The sequence below is a fragment of the Bubalus bubalis genome, chromosome 5 (genome assembly GCF_019923935.1).
Source record: "Bubalus bubalis isolate 160015118507 breed Murrah chromosome 5, NDDB_SH_1, whole genome shotgun sequence".
NCBI classification, from domain to species: Eukaryota; Metazoa; Chordata; class Mammalia; order Artiodactyla; family Bovidae; genus Bubalus; species Bubalus bubalis.
Window position 1 is genome coordinate 108,276,630 of NC_059161.1, and position 20,330 is coordinate 108,296,959.

At 39.8% G+C, this 20,330-nt stretch overlaps 1 pseudogene; it reads right to left on the minus strand.

The window, feature by feature from the left end:
• Positions 1–8,048: 8,048 nt before the first annotated feature.
• Positions 8,049–8,949, minus strand: LOC102394309 (annotated as a pseudogene).
• Between the last annotated feature and the right edge of the window lie 11,381 nt (positions 8,950–20,330).

The following is a 20,330-nucleotide window of genomic DNA, read 5'->3' on the forward strand; positions in this document are numbered from 1 at the left end:
ATACTTTGACCTTTATCTATAGCCACTCATTTTAAATTCTAGTAATTTAAGTTCAAACAAATTCTAGTATATTTACATTTTTACTAGCTTCCCCCACATTTTTTATTTTAGATGTTGTATTTTACATTTTCATGTCTATCCCATTTGTTGTAGTTCTGACTGAATTTATAATTTTCACCTTTTTATGGAGGTTGATATCTATCTACAATATTATAAAAGTTTCAGGTGTACCACAGAGTGATTCAAATTTTACAGGTTATATTTTTTTATATATTTATTAAACAACATTGGTTATAGTCCCTGTGTGTACAGGATATTCTTATAGCTTATTTACTTTATACATAGTAGCTATATCTCTTAGAGATAAGAAAGACTTCCTCAGCGATCAATGCAAAGAAATAGAGGAAAACAACAGAATGGGAAAGACTAGAGATCTCGTCAAGAAAATTAGAGATACCAAGGGAACATTTCATGCAAAGATGGGCTCAATAAAGTACAGAAATGGTATGGACCTAACAGAAGCAGAAGATATTAAAAAGAGGTGGCAAGAATACACAGAAGAACTGTACAAAAAGATCTTCATGACCCAGATAATCACGATGGTGTGATCACTCACCTAGAGCCAGACATCCTGGAATATGAAGTCAAGTGGACCTTAGAAAGTATCACTATGAACAAAGCTAGTGGAGGTGATGGAATTCCAGTTGAGCTATTTCAAATCCTAAGAGTTGATGCTGTGAAGGTGTTGCACTCAATATGCCAGCAAATTTGGAAAACTCAGCAGTGGCCACAGGACTGGAAAAGGTCAGTTTTCATTCCAATCCCAAAGAAAGGCAATGCCAAAGAATGCTCAAACTACTGCACAACTGCACTCATCTCACATGCTAGTAAAGTAATGCTCAAAATTCTCCAAGCCAGGCTTCAGCAATACGTGAACCATGAACTTCCAGATGTTCAAGCTGGCTTTAGAAAAGGCAGAGGAACCAGAGATCAAATTGCCAGCATCCGCTGGATCATTAAAAAAGCAAGAGAGTTCCAGAAAAACATCTATTTCTGCTTTATTGACTATGCCAAAACCGTTGACTGTGTGGATCACAATAAACTGTGGAAAATTCTGAAAGAGATGGGAATACCAGACCACCTTACCTGCCTCTTGAGAAACCTATATGCAGGTCAGGAAGCAACAGTTAGAACTGGACATGGAACAACAGACTGGTTCCAAACAGGAAAAGGAGTACATCAAGGCTGTATATTGTCATCCTGCTTATTTAACTTATATGCAGAGTACATCATGAGAAATGCTGGACTGGAAGAAACACAAGCTGGAATCAAGATTGCCGGGAGAAATATCAATGACCTCAGATATGCAGATGACACCAACCTTATGGCAGAACGTGAAGAGGAACTAAAAAGACTCTTGATGAAAGTGAAAGTGGAGAGTGAAAATGTTGGCTTAAAGTTCAGCATTCAGAAAACTAAGATTATGGCATCTGGTCCCATCACTTCATGTCAAATAGATGGGGAAACAGTGGAAACAGTGTCAAACTTTATTTTGGGAATCACCAAAATCACTGCAGATGGTGACTGCAGCCATGAAATTAAAAGACACTTCCTCATTGGGAGAAAAGTTATTACCAACCTAGATAGCATATTACAAAGCAGAGACATTACTTTGCCAATAAAGATCCATCTTTCAAGGCTATGGTTCTTCCAGTGGTCATGTATAGATGTGAGATTTGGACTGTGAAGCAAGCTGAGTGCCAAAGAATTGATGCTTTTGAACTGTGGTGTTGAAGAAGACTCTTGAGAGTCCCTTGGACTGCAAGGAGATCCAACCAGTCCATCCTAAAGGAGACCAGTCATGGGTGTTCATTGGAAGGACTGATGCTGAAGCTGAAACTCCAATACTTTGGCCACCTCATGCAAAGAGTTGACTCATTGGAAAAGACCTTGATGCTGGGAGGGATTGGGGGCAGGAGAAGAAGGGGATGACAGAGGATGAGATGGCTGGATGGCATCACAGATCAATGGACACGAGTTTGGGTAAACTCCGGAAGTTGGTAATGGACAGAGAGGCCTGGCGTGCTGCGATTCATGGGGTCCCAAAGAGTCAGACACAACTGAGCGACTGAACTGAACTATATCTCTTAGTCCTCTACCCTTTTCTTACCCCTCCCTTTTCTAATTCCTCATTGATAACCATTAGTTTGTTTGTTATATCTGTAAGTCTGATTCATTTTTATATTTACTAGTTTGTTGTGTTTTTTAGATTCAAATATAAATGATTTTATGTAGTGTTTGTCTTTCTCAGTGACTTATTTCATTTAGTATAATATCCTCCAAGTTCATTCACTTATTGCTAATGGCAAAACTTCATTCTTTTTAACAGCTGAGCAGTATTCTATTGTGTGTATTTACCACATCTTTATCAATTTGGTCCTTCATGGACATTTAGGTTTCTTCCATGTCTTGGCATGACTTTACAATTTTCATTTTTAACCACTATATTAGCTTAAAGTGGTTGATCCACAGCCTTTACTATATACTTGTCTTTACCAATAGAATTTTCCCTTCCTCTAATTTCTTATTCTTCTTGTAGTCTTTTTCAATAATGAAGACTTTTTAACATTTCTTCTGTAGTTGGCTTAGTACTGGTGAACCCTTTTAGTGTTTGCTGTTGGAGATGCTCTTTATTTTTACTTCAATTCTGAATGATAGTCTTGGCTTGGAAGAGTATCCTAGGCTGCAGGGTTTTTTGGGTTTTTTTTTGTTTTTCCCTTTAGCACTTTAAATATTGTGCTACTCCCTTCTGCCCTGCAGAAGCCCTTCAGAAAAATCAACTTATAATAGATTTATGTGGGTTACCTCAAATGAGATTCTTTGTTTTCCTATGGCTGACTTTAAAATTCTATTTTGATCTTTAACTTTTGCCACTTTAATTATGATATGCCATAGTGTATTTCATTTTGGGTTTATCTTGTTTGAGACTCTCCGTAATTCCCAAACCTGGATAGCTGTTTCCTTCAAGTGTTTAGCCAAAATTTCATTAAATACATCTTTTACATTTTCTCTTTTTTCCTGCTGCTTCCACTAGAACATGAATGTTAATAAGCTTGATGTTGTCACAGAGATTAAACTACTCATTTTTTTTTAATTTGTTGTTCTTTTTTGCTATTCTGATTACATGATTTCCATTATTCTGTCATCTATATCACTTAAGCATTCTTCTTTATCACTAAGATGCTGCTAATTCCTGCTAGTGTGTTTTTCACTACAGTTATTGTATACTTGAGCTATAACAGTTTTTTTCCAGTTCCTTGTTAAAATACTCATGGTGTTCATCTATTATTTCCCCTGGTTTCATTAGCATTCTTACTACTATTGCTTTGAATTCTTTATCAGGTAAATTAGTTATCTACTTTTCATTAGGGTTTTAATCAGGATTTTACTTGTTCTCACTCTTTAGTCTGAAACAAATTCTTATAACTTCTGATTTATCTTAACTTTTTCTGTCTCTCTTACATTAGGTAAAGCAATTACATATTCCAGTCTTGAAAGTGGTTTCTTGTATGGGAGTGTCCCTATGAAGTCTATGTATGTCCAATGGCTTTGGTGGGAGAACTGGATCTGAAGTGAGCAAGGACCGTGTCTTCTCCTGGGGTGTGATGGCAGCCCCTGCACTGGTGGGATGTAGGGCTGGAGCTGGTGGGACCAGAGCCAGAGTCAGGTGTGAGCAAGGGCTTCCCTGTTCTCAGTGGCTTTCACCACCTTATCAGGGGTAGGCGTGTGGCCTGAGGAGCTGGAATAGAGCCTTGAGAAAGTGGATTTCTCCTATATGTGATGGCAATTTCTAATTTTTCTAGGCCATGGTCAAGGTATCAGAGCTTGGGGTTGCACTTCTCAGCTGGTTTTGCTTTTTCTGTAGTGTGCTAAAGGCTTCCTTGGTGACTCAGTGGTAAAAAAAATCTACCAGGGGCAGGAGACCCAGGTTTGACTCCTGGGTCAGGAAAGTCCTCTGAAGCAGGAAATAGCAACCCACTCCAGTACTCTTGCCTGGGAAATGCCATGAACAGAGGAGCCTTGTGGGCTACAGTCCATGGGGTCACAAAAGAGTCAGACACGACTTAACAACTAAATAACAACAACCTCATCTCAGTTAGTGGCTGAGTAGTGGTGAGGGGTTGGTGCCACAGCACAGAGCTGACCCTGCCCCCTCCCAAAATTGACAAGGTTGTGCACTCTGGTGATAGTGTTCTCTTCCCTGGACCCAACTTCACTCCTCCTGGAGTGCCTGCAGAGACATATGAGTTGACACTGGCTCAGTTGCAGGCTCAGTGTCCAAGTCACCGCCCATCCTTCCAAGTGTGCACACTTTTGTTAGCAATGGAATCCATCCTCCCCTTTAGTGGGAAGCACCCACAGGAGCATCAGAGGTTGGGGCAGGAGCTCAGTTAGGACTGGGGAGAGGGGATGCTGAGGTGATCCTTGCCAGCTGGATGGAATCCCAGGCAGTTTTCAATCTGCAGCCTCCCTGCTGTGATTGGGAGTGAGCAGGTCTGCCACATGCTCTTCAAGAGCAGGGTCTCAGTTACTTGCAGCATTCAGGTAAATCTCCACTGGTTTTCAAGCCAGAAAGGGGGCTTATTTCCTGTTGTTAAACCCCAGGGCTGGTGTGCCTAAAATCTGGCCCCAAATCCTTGCTCCTGCAGGATTCCCCAGCCTGTGACATCCCCTTCCTCTTCTCTATCCCCGGTGAGAGGTAAAGGTCCCAACCATATCGCTTGTCTCCCCTTCCTGGCAGACTCATATGGATTATTCTTCACAACCTTGGTTGTAGAACAGCTGTTCTGCTCTTGCCCACATGGATTTCAGCAAGAGTTTCTCTATATATAGTGGTAATGTGATGTGTTCCAGAGGATGGGTGAGCTTAGCATTCTACCAACCTGCCATCTAGAACTCCCTTCTCATTTTTGCAGTTTAGATTGTTATAGGCCATCTCTGTGCAGAGGATCAGGTTTAGGTAAAAAAATTAAATTCTTCTCTGGTCTTTTTGAGTCTGTATCATTCCAGGTACATATATGGAGATCTTCTTATTATCTCTGTATATGCTTCTTACTTTACAAAAGTCCTAGTCTTTAATGTCTGGCTCCAAGAAGAAAAACAGGATGGGAGGGGAAAGGGTACAGGCCTTTAAATTCCCTGGAAGTCACTTCAGCTGGATCAGGAGGGGATTACAGCCAGGGTGGGGAGATGCGCCAACAGTGGCTGCTCCCCCTGTGTCTGCAGGTCTGGTTCAGAAGCAACAATCAGTAATCAGAGCACAGACACTGGATATTGGAGGGGAAAGGTCCTACTATCTGACCTTCGGTTCCATAAGCTTTGTCGAAGCCTCTCCCAGACATGTGCATGCCTGACATCCATAGAAAATATTTACATTAACCCTTGACACTTCATACTGAGGCTTTTATAGGTTGCATTTTTGCCTTTAAAAAATTAAAAAGGCAACATCTTTTTCAGTATACACAGTGCAAAAATATGTGTATCCTCCAAGAATTTCTTTCAAGATGTCATTATACTGCCAGTTGCACTTTGAGGTTGAGTAATTTAAAATCTGTATGGAAGTAGCACATTAAGCTCCACAAAAAAACTGTCAAAAATCAAATAACTTAAGCTGATAGCCTATTCAGAGAAACACTGTGAGCTCAATAATATTTCTAGGGCCTTATTGAAAGGAGAGCAGAGTCATAGGTAGGGGCTTTGAAATCCATCAATTTACTCTCTAAATTCCTTCTTCCTAACTTGAATTTCAAATGCTCTTAACTATTTTCTCACCTGTAGCTGCCCTCTTTCTCCCTGGTTCCAAATGTGGCCACAGCTTTTTCACCATCATTTCCCAATGCCCTACTACCTTACAGTCATGTACATTATAACTTTATCAAAGGTTTATATAATATGAAATACATATACAGTCCAGCATCGAAGAATACAATATCAGAATAAAATCTGTTTCCTAAGCCTTATGACCACTTCCCACACAGCGACTTCTTACTTCCTGGCCATGTGTCTTGTAGAGGTCCGTCTTCATGACGTGATTCTGGACTCCTTTCTTTACCACATCCTGTTCTCTTAAAAAAAAAAAAAAAATTCAAACACCTGAAATTCAATTTTCTTAATTTTAGACACACACAAAATGCCCTCCTATTTGAGTCCATCATTTCATCAATGTGTGTGCTAAGTCATTTAGTTGTGTCTGACTTTGCGACCCTATGGACTGTAGCCTTCCAGGCTCCTCTGTCCATGGGATTCTCCAGGCAAGAACACTGAAGTGGGAGTGCCGTGCCCTCCTCCAGGGAATCATCCAGACCCAGAGATCAAACCCACATCTCTTACGTCTCCTGCATTGACAGGCAGTTTCCTCATCACAGCACCACCTGGGAAGCCCCATCTCACCAATACACTAGTCCAAAAACCTTCCTTTTCCACCCAAAGAAAACCATGAAACACTTTGCCTAAATAAGCAAACAAACAACAAAAAAGCAGCATGCACCATGAGAGAAATTCATACATCCCCTGGAATAAACAACAGTTAAGCTTCAAGTTAAAAATATCTTCTCATTAATGATCATACTGAAACAAATAGAATAGAATGAAGTAGATGTAGGTAGACTGCACAAGTAGCAGACTTGAAATTAGAAGGCTAACTGTTTAGTCTAGATTTTTTTTAATTAATTAATTTTTTTTTTTTACAATGCATCCGCCACGAGTGTACATGTGTTCCCCATCCTGAACCCCCCTCCCACCTCCCTCCCTATACCATACCTTTGGGTCATCCCAGTGCACCAGCCCCAAGCTTCCTGTATCCTGCATCGAACCTGGACTGGCGATTCGTTTCTTATATGATATTATACATGTTTTAATGCCATTCTCCCAAATCATCCCACCCTCTCCCTCTCCCACAGAGTCCAAAAGACTGTTCTATACATCTGTGTCTCTTTTGCTGTCTCGCATACAGGGTTGTCATTACCATCTTTTTAAATTCTATATATATATGCATTAGTATACAGTATTGGTGTTTTTCTTTCTGGCTTACTTCACTCTGTATAATAGGCTCCAGTTTCATCCATCTCATTAGAACTGATTCAAATGTATTCTTTTTAATGGCTGAGTAATACTCCATTGTGTATATGTACCACAACTTTCTTATCCATTCATCTGCTGATGGACATCTAGGTTGCTTCCATGTCCTGGCTATTATAAACAGTGCTGAGATGAACATTGGGGTACACGTGTCTCTTTCAATTCTGGTTTCCTCGGTATGTATGCCCAGCAGTGGGATTGCTTTATGAACCTGTGATGTTTAATCATTAGCCACTCAGAGTTTCGTTTTACTTTCCATGAAAAAAATATATTTAGATGATCTGTCATTTGCTGAGTTCATTGTACAAAAGTAAAGAGTACACTCCAGCCCAAATAAGTTTGATGTAAAATACTTACCAGATACAAAATAAATTACAGTCAAAGCCTTTATGGAAACCTAAATCTCTGACATTTAAAGGAGACATACTCTTCCAGGTCAGAAAATGGAAAGATGGGTGTAGAAACAGAATATCTGATGCATGCTCCTAACAGCAGGTGGCAGATAAGCACAACCCCAGTGAAACAATGTTACTTTAGTCTTATCTAGCTGATTTTCATCATTGGTCTGTCATTATATCAGAGGTGTCTCAAATTTGATCACTTGGGGACCATTTTCCTTTTCAGTAAAAACTGAAAGTGTGAAATGACAATAAAAATAACAGAGATACTACATTTTTAATTTAAAATTACTAGTAAGAAGGAAAACTGCAGCAGATCTCATGCAAATGATTAGGGAAAAAGAAGCAACAGACAGAAAAACCAGAAATAAATTATTGAGGGAAGGCTCAAATATTCTTTAATTCATGTTTTTAAAAAAATGAGAGAAATAAGATTCTAACTATAAATATTTAAATAAACACACAGAATCTCCTTGTCCTATAACTACATGCACAGACAGATAATGTTTCTGATCAAAACTTCACCATCCTCAGGGTTTCTCTCAGAGCAAGTTTAACATCTTTGTTCCTTAAGCTGTAAATTAAGGGGTTCACCATGGGAACCACACTGGTGTAAAAGACAGAAGAGACTTTTCCCTTATTCATGGGCATAGAAGATGGTTTGAGTACACAAATGCACTTGATCCAAAGAACAAAGAAACAGCAAAGATGTGGGAACTGCGGGTGCTGAAGGCTTTAGACCTGCCCTCTGTGGACTTGATGTAAAGGATATTGGAGAGAATGAGGCCATAAGAGATAGGATGGTGAGACTGCACACAATGATATTGATTCCTGACACGATGATAATTTCCAGCTCAAGGATGCAGGTACTTGTGCAGGAGAGCTGGAGCAGAGGGCAGGTGTCACACAAATAATGGTTGATAGTATTTGCATCACAGAAGGTCAGACTCAGCATGTATCGAGTGTGAACCACGGCACCAGAAAATGCCATCAAGTAGGAATCAAGCATAAGGCTGGAACACACTTTAGGGGACATGGCAATGTTTACAACAGTGGGTTACAGGTGGCTACATAGTCATCATAGGCCATTGATGTCAACACATAGCATTCAGAAATACCAAAAAGTGAAGAGCTGGGCCATGCATCCCATGTAGGAGATAATCTTCTTTGATATGATGTTGATCAGCATTTTAGGTGCAAAAACAGAATAATAACAGAGATCTATGAAGGACAAATTAAAGAGGAAAAAGAGCATAGGGATGTGCAGGTGTGAACTCAGCCCAATTAGGATGATCAAGCTCAAATTTCCCATCACAGTGACCATATACATTACCAGAAACAGGAAAAACAGGGGGAGCTGAAGAAGGGATTGGTCTGTTAATCCCACTAAAATGAACTGAATCATGAAAGTCATTCCCTGGAGCCATTCTTCTCTAAAGGGATCTGCGAAAACAGGGGAGAACGCTTACATAGAGAAAAAAGAGTATTTCTCACATCTCCTCACATAAAGTGATGTATGCACTGGGATGGCCCAAACGGAACCCATAGAATTTACTTACCATTGCTATGGAAATGTATGGCATAAATTTCCCTTGTAAACGCTTTACAAACTAAGTAGCAAAAAGCATCAAAATTTAGCCTTTTATACAAAAAGATAATGGTGACTCAGGGTAAAGAATCGGCCTGCAATGCAGGAGACACAGGAGAGGCAGGTTTGACCCGTGGGTTGGGAAGATCCCTTGGAGAAGGGAATGGCAACCCACTCCAGTATTCTTGCCTGTGGAAAATCCTATGGACAGAAGAGTCCGGCAGGCTACTGTCCATAGGGCTGCAAAGAGTCAAAAACGACTGAGCAACTGAACAACAAAGGAAAACAAGTGTGAACCAGGACATAGTTTTCCTTCTCTCATCTCACCATTATTTCATTCACTTGGACCCTCTTCTCACCTCTCCTCTTCTTTTGGCAGCAACCCCAAAAGCCTGGTTTTTGCCTCTAGTGTACATGAGACTATACATGGTAGGAATCAAGAATATTGCTTCCAATTAATTTTTTTTTTAAAAGGCAAGAGGAACTAAAGTCTAGGAGAGCTTAAGCTATTCCATATCAGTTCAGTCTCTCAGTCATGTCTGACTCTTTGTGACCCCATGGACTGCAACACGCCAGGCTTCCCTGTCCATCACCAACTCCCGGAATTTACTCAAACTCATGCCCATCGAGTTGGTGATGCCATCCAGCCATCTAATCCTCTGTCCTCCCCTTCTACTCCCACCTTCAATCTTCCCCAGCATCGGGGTCTTTTCCAATAAGTCAGTTCTTCTCATCAGGTGTCCAAAGTATTGAAGTTTCAGCTTCAACCTCAGTCCTTCCATATATCACAGAGTAAAGGCTTAAAAGTAGAAGAAAGAGAGTTTCATCCACGTAGAGGGAACTTACTAAGAAACTGCATCTCTTGTGTCTGTAAATGATTCTAAACGTTCCCTGCTCTTCCCTCAAAAAGATTTCTCTGCAAGATTCAGTTGAGTCTCTGGACTGCACAAATAAGAACTGAACTGTCATATCTTAGGTTTTCAGTCTCCATCTCAAACAAGGAAAACACAAATATAAATTGGAATTCAGAAACTTACCCTCTTAAGGTAGAATATCCCAGGGCTTTCTTCTTGTTTTTACTCAATGGTCCTGGAAGGGCAATTTCAGATTCTGAGGAGTTTGTTCATTGATTCAAAGAAAATGCCATCTGTGACTAATGTTTTATGTGCCCTAGAATTCTTTCAGAATTAGAGATCATAATTTTGATTATGATTTTCAGTCCTATCAAGCAGCAAAAAATAAATAAATAAATGGTCACTATTATCACTTTGGCCACCTAGGAATTCAGTTCAGTTCAGTTCAGTCATTCAGTTGTGTCTGACTGCTTGCGACTCCATGGACAACTGCACGCCAGGCTTCCCTGTCCATCACCAACTCCCAGAGCTTACTCAAACTTACATCCAACAAATTGGTGATGCCATCCAACCAGCTCAACCTCTGTTGTCCCCTTCTCCTCCCATCTTCAATCTTTCCCAGCATCACGGTCTTTGCCAATGAGTCAGCTCTTCACATCAGGTGGCCAAAGTATTGGAGTTTCAGCTTCAGCATCAGTCCTTCCAATGAATATTCAGGACTGATTTCCTTTAGGAAGGACTGGTTGGATCTCCTTGCAGTCCAAGGGACTCTCAAGAGTCTTCTCCAACACTGCAGTTCAAAAGCATCAATTCTTTGGCGCTCAGCTTTCTTTAGAGTCCAGCTCTCACGTCCATACATGACTACAGGAAAAACCATAGATTTGACTAGACGGACCTCTGTTCGCAAAGTATTGTCTTTGCTTTTTAATATGCTGTCTAGTTTGGTCATAGCTTTTCCTCTAAAAGCAAGCGTCTTTTGATTTCATGGCTGCAGTCACCATCTGCAGTGATTTTGGAGCCCCCCAAAATAAAGTCTGTCACTGTTTCCATTGTTTCCCCATCTATTTGCCATGAAGTGATGGGACCAGATGCATGATCTTAGTTTTCTGAACATTGAGCTTTAAGCCAACATTTTCACTCTCAATTTTCACTTTCATCAACAGGCTCTTTAGTTCTTTTTCTCTTTATGCCATAAATGTGGTGTTATCTGAATATCTGAGGTTATTGAAATCACAGAGGATTTAATGTGAATGTAATGATATAACGTACTCCAATATAGATATGGCAACTTGTTCCATCTATTCCCCAGGGAACAGTTTCTATGTGTAATAGGGAACTAAGGGGATTGTATATATAATCTGTCTTTAGTTTCTTATAGACTCAATACTTTACTCAAGTTTTCCCTTTGCTGTAGGGATTGTTCATCCTCCAAGGAACAGCCAAAATTAATGACCATTTCCCATCAGCAAGATGACAGAAGAGCAAGCCCTACAATCTCCTTCCCTGCATGAACACACTGATTCAAACAATTTATGTACAGATTCCCTCTGTAAAAAATCCAAAACTTAGTTAAAAGTTTCCTGCACACACTTCAAGCATGACACAAGTTATGTTGAAGCTGTTAAGAAAATGCAAGATACATCTTGCTGTGTACCTATGGTGATCCAAAACCATGTGATTGAGACAAAATTCCCCAGTTCATAGATTCTCCCTGGGGAGAGAAAGAGATGCACAATATATCCAAAGCTCCAACTTTTCTAGGGGCCATCCAGAACACTGGCCTCTGTATAGTCTATGTGAGAAAGCTGAAGGGATATGGCATATGGCATAATTTAGCTGCCTGAGGTGAGAGAGAAGAGACATAGCAGTTTGAGCTGCTGCTGCTGCTGCTGCTGCTGAGTCACTTCAGTCTTGTCTGACTCTGTGTGACCCCATGGACTGCAGCCTACCAGGCTCCTCCACCCGTGGGATTCTCCAGGCAAGAGTACTGGAGTGGGGTGCCATTGCCTTCTCCAGTGTGAGCTAAAATTCACTGTAGCCACATTAGCTTAACATAGCTAGTAGTAGAAAATAGTTTTCCTACACCTTCTCTTTGGTAAAGGAAAAGGTACACTGTTCAACCAATGACCCAGTTGATTTGAGCTGCCAGAGGAAATGACTAATCTCCTGTGTTAAGGGTCTATGGGATCCTGACATTCTCCAGAGGCCTGGAGCTACTAAAAACAAAGAAGTGGGTTATACTATCACAAGATTGAGAGGTCTGCTTTCTCTAGCCAAGTTTATTGAGAGGATCAACTCCTTTACAACTCTGAGTTTAGTTCAGTTCACTCACTCAGGCGTGTCCAACTCTTTTGGAACTCCATGAATTGCAGCACGTCAGGCCTCCCTGTCCATCACCAACTACCAAAGTTTACCCAAACTCATGTCCATTGACTTGGTGATGCCATAGAACCATCTCATCCTCTGTTGTCCCCTCTTCTCCTCCCCTCAATATTTCCCAGCATCAGGGTCTTTTCAAATAATTCTGCTCTTCGCATCAGGTGGCCAGAGTATTGGAATTTCAGCTTCATCATCAGTCCTTCGGATGAACACCCAGGACTGATCTCCTTTATGATGGACTGGTTGGATCTCCTTGCAGTCCAAGGGACTCTCAAGAGTTTTATCCAACACCACAGTTCAAAAGCATCAATTTTTCAGCGCTCAGTTTTCTTTATAGTCCAACTCTCACATCCATATATGACTAATGGAAAAACCGTAGCCTTGACTAGACAGATCTTTGTTGGCAAAGTAATGTCTCTGCTCTTTAATATGTTATCTAGGTTGGTCATAACTTTCCTTCCAAGGAGTAAGTGTCTTTTAATTTCATGGCTGCAATCACCTTCTGCAGTTATTCTGGAGCCCCAAAAATAAAGTCAGCCACTGTTTCCACTGTTTCCCCATCTATTTGCCATGAAGTGATGGGACCAGATGCCATAATCTTAGTTTTCTGAATGTTGAGCTTTAAGCCAACTTTTTCACTCTCCTCTTTCACTTTCATAAAGAGGTTCTTTAGTTCTTCACTTTCTGCCATAAGAGTGGTGTCATCTGCATATTGATATTTTTCCTGGCAACCTTGATTCCAGCTTGTGCCTCTTCCAGCCCAGCGTTTCTCATGATGTACTCTGCATATAAGTTAAATAAGCAGGGTGACAATATACAGCTTTGACGTACTCCTTTTCCTGTTTGGAACCAGTCTGTTGTTCCACGTTCAGTTCTAAATGTTGCTTCCTGACCTGTATACAGGTTTCTCAAGAGGCCGGTCAGGGGGTCTGGTATTCCCATCTCTTGAAGAGTTTTCCATAGTTTATTGTGATCCACACAGTCAAAGGCTTTGGCATAGTCAATAAAGCAGAAATAAATGTTTTGCTGGAACTCTCTTGCTTTTTCCATGATCCAGTGGATGTTGGCAATTTGATCTCTAGTTCCTCTGCCTTTTCTAAAACCAGCTTAAACATCTGGAAGTTCATGGTTCACGTATTGCTGAAGCCTGGCTTGGAGAATTTTGAGCATTATTTTACTAGCGTGTGAGATGAGTGCTATTGTGTGGTAGTTTGAGCATTCTTTGGCATTGCCTTTCTTTGGGATTGGAATGAAAACTGACCTTTTCCAGTCCTGTGACCACTGCTGAGTTTTCCAAATTTCCTGGCATATTGAGTGCAGCACTTTCACAGCATCATCTTTCAGGGTTTGGAATAGCTCAACTGGAATTCCATCACCTCCACTGGCTTTGTTCATAGTGATGTTCTCTAAGGCCCCCTTGACTTCAGATTCCAGGATGTCTGGTTCTAGGTGAGTAATCACACCACCGTGATTATCTGGGTTGTGAACATCTTTTTTGTATAGTTCTTCTGTGTATTCTTGCCACCTTTTCTTAATATCTTCTGCTTCTGTTAGGTCCATACCATTTCTGTCCTTTATGGAGCCTATCTTTGCATGAAATGTTCCCTTGGTATCTCTAATTTTCTTGAAGAGATCTCTAGTCTTTCCCAATGTATTATTTTCCTCTATTTCTTTGCGTTGATCACTGAGGAAGTCTTTCTTATCTCTCTTTGTGGCTAGTTCATGAGAATTAAAAGTAGTTTTCTATTTTTGTCTACATGCAGACATGAATGCACAAAGACAAGGAAACATGAAGAAAAGAACAATTACATTTTTTAAAAGACCCTTTCCAAGAAAGTGATCCTAAAAGTGGCCCTACTGAAATGGAGATACATGATTTACCAGACAGAGAATCTCTTTAACTATCATGAAGACGGTCAAGGTAGTTGAAGAACAACACATGAACAAAGTGGCTATTTTATTCTTTGAAGAGTACCAAACAGAAATCATGAAGTCAAAACACAATAATTGAATTGAAAATTTCTCTAGGTCAAAATAGCAGACTAAACAAATATAAGAACAAATTACAGAGTTTGAAAAAAGGATATCTGAAATAATTTAGTAAATGGAACAAAAAGAAAAAAGAGTGAAAAGTTGTACCAAAAGTCTAAGATTTATGGAAAGTACTAATATCACATGGGCCACATACGCATTCTGTGGATCACCAAAGGAGAAAATGCAAGTGATGATCTAAAAGATTTCTCAAAGAAAAACTGGCTGAAAAAATCCTCAAGTCTGTGCAAGCAACTGGACATTCAGAACTAGGAAACAAAAATATCGCAAATAAGGTGATCCCAAAGAAATCCACCACAAGGCACATTACAATCAAATTAACAGAAGTCAAAGAAAGAGCTTTTTCTTCAAGTATAGTTGATTTACAATATTATGTTAGTTTCAGGTATACAATATAGAGATTCAATATTTTATAGATTATACTTCATTTAAATCTTTATGAAAATATTGACTATATTCTCCATCTGTATAATATACCCTTGTTGTTTATTTATTTTATACATACTGTTCTGTATCTTTTAATCCCCTACTCCTATATTTCCCTTTCCTTTCCTCACTGGTAACCACTAATTTGGTCTCTGTATCTGTGAAAATGTTTCTATTCTGTAATATACATTTTTTTTCTATTTCACATATAACTGATAACATATAGAATTGATCTTTGCATTATTTCACTGAACATACTATTCTTTATGGTCAACTACATAATTGCAAACAGCAGAATTTCATTCTTTTTCATGACATATATAAAACTCAGCCATTAAATGTATATGTGTATGTATGTAAAATTCATCTGTTGATGGACACTTAGGTGACTGCCACATGTATGCTATTAAAAATAATGCTGCTATGAACACTAGCTTCATGTATTTTTTCATATTATTGTTTTTGTTTTCTTCAGATATATACCAATTGTTGGATCATATAGAAATTTTATTGTTAGTTTTTTGAAAAACCTCTGTAATTTTTTCCATAGTGGTTGCACCCGTTTGCATTCCCAGAATTGTATTAAGGTTTTCTTTTCTCCATATCCTTGCCAATTTTTGTTATTTGTGTTAGTATTCATGATAGCCATTCTAACAAGTGTGAAGTGATAATCTCATTATTATTTTGACTTACATTTCTCTGTAGCTCAGCTGGTAAAGAATCTGCCTGTAATGCAGGAGACCCCGGTTCAATTTCTGGGCTGGGAAGATTCCCTGGAGAAGGGATAGTCTACCCATTCCAGTATTCTTGGGCTTCCCTGGTGGCTCAGATGGTAAAGAATCCACCTACAATGTGGGAGACCTGGGTTTGATCCCTGGGTTAGGAAGATCCCCTGGAGGAGGTCATGGCAACCCACTCTAGTATTCTAGCCAGGAGAATCCCCATGGACAGAGGAGCCTGGCGGGCTATAGTCCATGGGTCACAAAGAGTCGAACATGACTGAGCAAATAAGCACAGCACAGCATTCCATTGTGCACATATACCACATCTTTTTTTATAAACTCAGTTCTTGATGGCCACTTTGGTTGCTTTGATTTCTTGGCATAATCTCACATTTTTCATTTTTAACCATTCTACTAGCTTATTTAAGTTGTTTGTCAACAGCATTTATCATATATTTGCCTTTACCCGTGGAATTTTCTCTTCCTATATTTCCTAAAATTCTTTCAGTCTTTTCTTTTTCAATAAAGAAGACATTTTAACATTTCTTGTATGGTTGGCTTAATACTTATCAACGCTTCTAGGTTTTGCTTGTTGGAGATATTTTTATTTCTTCTTCAATGCTGAATGATAGCTTGGCTTGGAAGAGTATCTTAGGCTATAGCTTTTTACTTTCAGCACTTTAAATATATTATACTACTTCCTCTGGCCTGCAAAGTTTCTTCAGAATAATCAGCTTATAATAGATTTATGTGGATTCCCTCATATGAAATTCCTTATTTTTCTATTGCTACCTTTAATATTCTACTGTGATCTTAAATTTTGCCATTTTAAATATTATATGTATTGGTTTGGTTCTCTTTGGGTTCATCTTATTTGAGACTCTCTGTACTTCCCAAATCTAGATATCTGTTTCCTTCTTCAGGTTCAGCAAGTGTTCAGCCATAATTTCATTAAATACGTTTTTTTTTTTTTGACCACTTTCTTGCTCTCTTCTGCTGCTAGGTCCACTAGAACACAAATGTTAGTCAACTTGATGTTGTCACAGAGCTCCCTTAAGCTACTCATATTTTTAAATTTTATTTGCATTTTTTTATTGTTTTAACTGGGCTATTTCCATTATTCTTTCATATCCACTTAAGCATTATCCTTTATCACTAATCTGCTGCTAATTCTCCTCCAGTGTATTTTTCATTTCAGTTATTATATACTTCAGTTAAGATTTTAAAATATATTTTATAGTTCCTTATTAAAGTTTCCATGGTGTTCATCTATTCCTTTCTGCACTTTAGTTAGATATCTCGTTATGATTGCTTTGAACTCTACCAGGTAAACTATTTGTTTCCTTTCCATTAGAGATTTATTGAGGTTTTTGCTGTTGTTCTTTTGTTTGAAACAAATTCTTCTAACATCTCATTTTGCTTAATTTTCTCTGTCTCTATGACAGAGAAAATTAAGGTAAAGCAATTACCTATTAGGTAAAGCAATTACCTATCCCAAGCTTGAAGGTGGTTTCTTGTGTGGGAATGTCCCTATGAAGTCTGTGAATGTCCAGTGGCTTTGCTGGGAGAACTGGATCTGAAGTGAGCATGGACTGTGTCTTCTCCTGGAGTATGAGGTCAGCCACTCCATTGGTGGGATGTAGGATGGAGTTGGTGGGACAAGAGCCAGAGCCGGGGTGAGCAACGGCTTGTCCAGTTCTCAATGGCTATCACTACCCTATCAGGTCCAGAACTGTAGCCTAAGGAGGTGGTACAGAGCCTTGAGAAACTGGGTTTCTCCTGCATTTGATGGCAGTCAGTATTTTGGGACAGGACCAAGGCCTGAGAGCTTGGGGCTATATTTCTGTGCTGGTTTTTCCCCAGTGTGCATGCCTTGGTTAGCAACTCTTTTCCCCAGTGTGGTTAGTGACTTGTTAGTGACTTTACCCCACTTTTTCCCCAGTGTGCATGCCTTGGGTAGTGACGTCTTCATGACTTTTTCCCCACTTTTCCCCCAGTGTGCTCGCCTTGGGTAGTGACTTGTTAGTGACTTTTCCCCCCACTTTTTCTCCTTTGTGCTTGCCTTGATTAGTGACTAAGTATTGGTGGAGGAGTTGGTGCCACGGCACAGAGCTGACCCTGCCCTCTCCCAATATGGAAAAGGATGTGCACTTTGGTGATAGTGTTCTCTTCCCTGGACGTAACTTCACTCCTCCTGGAGTGACTGCAGAGATATATGAGTTGACAATGGCTCAGTTGCAGGCTCAGTGTCCAAGTCACCTCCCATCCCTCCAAGTGTGCACACTTTTGTTAGCGATGGTATCCTCCCTTTTAGTGGGCAGCAACCACAGGAGCATGAGAGGCTGGGGCAGGAGCTCAGTTAGGGCTGGGGAAGAGGGGATGCTGGGATGGTAATTGCCAGCTCGATGGAGTCGCAGGCAGTTTTCAATCTGCTGCTTCCGTGAGCAGGTCTGGCACATGCTCTTCAAGAGCAAGGTCTCAGTTACTTGCAGTACTCAGGTAAATCTCCACTGGTTTTCAAGCCAGAAAGGGGGCTTATTTCCTGCTGTTAAACCCCAGGACTGGTGTGCCTAAACTCTGGCCCCAAATCCTTGCTCCTCCTGGGGCATTTTGCAGCTTGTGATGTCCCTTTCCTCTTCTCTATCCCAGGTGAGAAGTATAGATCCCATCCATATAATTTCTCTCCCCTTCCTGCCAGACTCCATACAGATCATTCTTTATAACCTTGGTTGTAGAACAGCTGTTCTGCTTTTGCCCAAGTAGATGTCAGCAAGAGTTTCTCTATATGTAGTGGTAATATGTTGTATTCCTAAGGAGGGGTGAGCTCAGCATCCTACCAACCTGCCATCTAGAGCTCCCTCCTCATTTTTGTAGTTTAGATTGTTGTAGGCAATCTCCATGCAGAGGATAAGGCTCAGGAGAAAATTTAAATTATTTTCTGGTCTTTCTGAGCATGTATCATTCCAAGTACATGCATGGGGACTTTCTCATTTTCTCTATATAGGCTTCTTGCTTTTTTTTTTTTAATATTTTACTGCATATCATTTTTTTTTTACTTTACAATATTGTATTGGTTTTGCCACACATCGAGGGGGTTCAGGATTGGGAACACGTGTACACCCGTGGCGGATGCATGTTGATGTATGGCTTCTTGCTTTTTAAAAGTCCTATCTTTAATGTCTGGCTCATGAAAGACCAAAAAGAGAAAATAATGATGACAGGGCAAAGTGTGTTGGCCTTTAAATTCCCTGGAAGTCACTTCAGCTGGATTAGGAGCAGCTTGTAGCCACGGTGGAGAGGTGCACAGACAGTGGCTGCTCCCCCTGTGCCTGCAAATCTGGTTCAGAAGCAACAATCAGTAATCAGAGCACAGACACTGGATATGGGAGGGGAAAGGTCCTACTTTCCCGACTTGGGCTCCATAAGCTCTATGGAAGCTTCTCCTGGACATTTGCATGCCTGACATCCATGGAGAAAATATTTAAATTATCCCTTGACACATCACACTGAGGATTTTTAAGGTAGCATTTTTGCCTTTAAAAAAAAATTTTAAAGCAACATCTTTTCCAGTAAAGACAGTGCAAAAATTTGTGTATTCACAAAATATTTCCTTCAAGATGTCGTTATACTGTCAGCTGCACTTTGAAGTTTAGTAATTTAAAATCTGTATGGAAGTACTAGGGGGCTTCCCTGGTGGCTGAGACACTAAAGAATCCACTACGATGCAGGTTTGATTCCTGGGTCAGGAAGAACCTCTGGAGAAGGGAATCGCAACCCACTCCAGTATTCTTGCCTGGAGAATCCCATGAAGAGAGGAGTCTGGTGGGCTATAGTCCATGAAGTTGCAAAGAGTCAGACATGACTGAGCAACTAAGCACACACAAGGAAATATTAATAGATATGAAGGTCCACAAGAACAAAAATGATTTAATTGTTCCCAGGTTCTCCAGCTCTGTTGGTTTAACTGACAAAAATCAAATAAATTTGTGTCCTATCCAATGAAACACCATTAAGCATCATAGTATTTCTAGGGTCCTATAAAAAGGAAAGCAATGTCATAGGTAGGATCTTTCATTATCCATCAGTTTACTGTCTAAATTTCTTCTTCCTAACTTGAGTTTCAAATGCCCTTAGTTATTTTATCACCTCTAGCTTCCCTCTTTCTCCCTTGTTCCAACTGTGACCATAGCATTTTCACCATTATTTCCCAATGCACTTCTACTTTATAGTCATGCACATTACAACTTTATCAAAGATTTATGGACCATGAAATACACATACAGTTCTATGTAGAAGGACAGATTTTCAGAATAAAATTTGTTTCCTACATTTCGTGACCACTTTCCACAAACAGCCTCTTATTTTTTGGCTGTGCATTGCTGAAGTATGTCCTAATGACATGATTCTGGATTCCTTTCTCACCACCCATGTTCTGTCCTTTTAATTAAAACAAACAAACAAACAAACAAAACACTTTCAAACACCTCAAATTCAGTTCTCTTAATTTTTCAGAATAAGTAACACCCTATTTGAGTCAATCATCTCAACAATATACTAGTCCAAAAGGCATTCCTTTCCCACCCAAAAAAAACCATGAAACACTTTGGCTAAACTAAAAAATAACAAAAGCAACACATAGCATGAAGGAAATTCATATATCTCTCTTGAAAAAATAACAGTCAATCTTCAAATTAAAAATATTTTCTCATAGTATGGTCTTAATGAAACAAATAGAATAGACTAAAGTGAATGTAAGTACAGAAGTCATAGACTT